At 47.1% G+C, this 1,837-nt stretch overlaps 1 non-coding gene across 1 annotated transcript; it reads left to right on the plus strand.

Annotated features, from left to right (window-relative positions):
* The first annotated feature begins 203 nt into the window (after positions 1 to 203).
* trnap-agg (transfer RNA proline (anticodon AGG)) lies at positions 204 to 293 on the plus strand. Its single transcript is given in 2 exon segments — positions 204 to 239; positions 258 to 293. It is a non-coding gene; the product is annotated as a tRNA-Pro (tRNA).
* Positions 294 to 1,837: the final 1,544 nt, after the last annotated feature.

The following is a 1,837-nucleotide window of genomic DNA, read 5'->3' on the forward strand; positions in this document are numbered from 1 at the left end:
ACTGTAACATGTGTACTTTATAAACAAAAGCCCCCAGTTGCAAACAGTCGAGGTAACAATATTGGACGGATATTTTGCTGGTGCTTAAAGTCCACAAATGCTGATGCGGTGCGTTATTGAATCAATTTCGGCTTTCACTCGAGGTGTCAGAACTGCCTTTTAGAAAGTTAAACAAGTTTTATTTTGCTGACTGCTAACGTGCAGGCTCGTTGGTCTAGGGGTATGATTCTCGCTTAGGGTATCTCGCCCCATTAGCATGCGAGAGGTCCCGGGTTCAAATCCCGGACGAGCCCCTCATTTGTTTCGTTTTGACCAAAATATTGTGTTCGAAAGGAGATATTTTGATTTGTTTAAGGTGCAAACGGCGGGATAGCTTTCTGCTGACTGGCTCCGAAAAAGAGTCATAAAGGCACAGAATTTTACAGCACGGATAGAGCCCACTCGGACACCCACATGGCAGGCGCGGACACCCATCATGTCTGCGCCTGCCACGTGACAGCTGGACGGGAAGCGTTAGTTCTGATTCTCGCTCCACAGGTACTTCCAGAAATGCTGACATAACCCAGTATTTTCTGTTTTTATTTCAGATTTTGAAAGTTCGCAGTGTGCTGCATTATATTAGACTTTGGGCTGACAAGTGGCATGTAACATTCGCGCCACACAAATGCCAGACAATGTCCATCACCAATAAGAGAAAATCTAACCACCGCCTCTTGACAGTCAATAGATTTTCCATCACTGAATCCCCCACTGTTAACATCCTTACGGTTACCATTGACCAGATACTCAATTGGACTCGCCACATAAACACAATGGCTACAAGAGCAGGTCAGAGGCCAGGAATACTGTGGCGAATAACTCACCGCCTGACTCCCCAGAGCCTGTCCACCATCTACAAGGCACAAGTCAGGAGCGTGATGGAATATTCCCACCTCGCCTGGATGGGTGCAGCTCCAACAACACACAAGAAGATTGACATCATCCAGGACAAAGCAGCCCGCTTGATTGGCACCACATCCTCAAGCATTCAATCCCGCCACAACCGACGCTCAGGAGCAGCGATGTGTATTATCTAAAAGATACAGAGCAGCAATTTACCAACGATCCTTAGACAGCACCTTCGAAACCCACGACCACTTCCATCCAGAAGGACAAGGGTAGTAGACACATGGGAACACCACCATCTGTAAGTTCTCCTCCAAGTCACTCACCATCCTGACTTGGAATTATATTGCCATTCCTTAGCATGGCCTTATTCTGTGGTGTACTCATTTTCTGATTTAGTGCGGACCTCACCCTGAGGCCGTGAACCGCAAAGTATTTTTTCATTTCTGTCATCTCTCCCTCAATGTCAACAAAACGGAGATTGTCATTGACTTCAGAAAGCGTAGAGGAGAACATGCCCCTGTCTCCATCAAAGGGGACGAAGTAGAAAGTGTCGAGAGCTTCAGGTTTTTAGGTCTCCAGATCACCAACAACCTGTCCTGGCCTCCCATGCCGACACTATAGTGAAGAAAGCCCATCAACGCCTCTACTTTCTCAGAAGACTTAGGAAATTTGGCATGTCAGCTACGACTGTCACCAAGATTTACAGGTGCACCATAGAAAACATTCTTTCGAGTTGTATCACAGCTTGATATGGCTCCTGCTCTGCCCAAGACCGCAATAAACTACAAAGGGTCGTGAATGTAGTCCAATCCATCACTCAAACCAGCCTCCCATTCATTGATTCTGTCTACGCTTCCTGCTGCCTCGGCAAAGCAGCCAGCATTGTTAAGGACCCCACGCACCCGGACATTCTCTCTTCCACCTTCTTCCTTCGAGACAAAGATACAGA

The sequence above is a fragment of the Mustelus asterias genome, unplaced genomic scaffold, assembly GCF_964213995.1.
Source record: "Mustelus asterias unplaced genomic scaffold, sMusAst1.hap1.1 HAP1_SCAFFOLD_632, whole genome shotgun sequence".
Classification (NCBI taxonomy): Eukaryota; Metazoa; Chordata; class Chondrichthyes; order Carcharhiniformes; family Triakidae; genus Mustelus; species Mustelus asterias.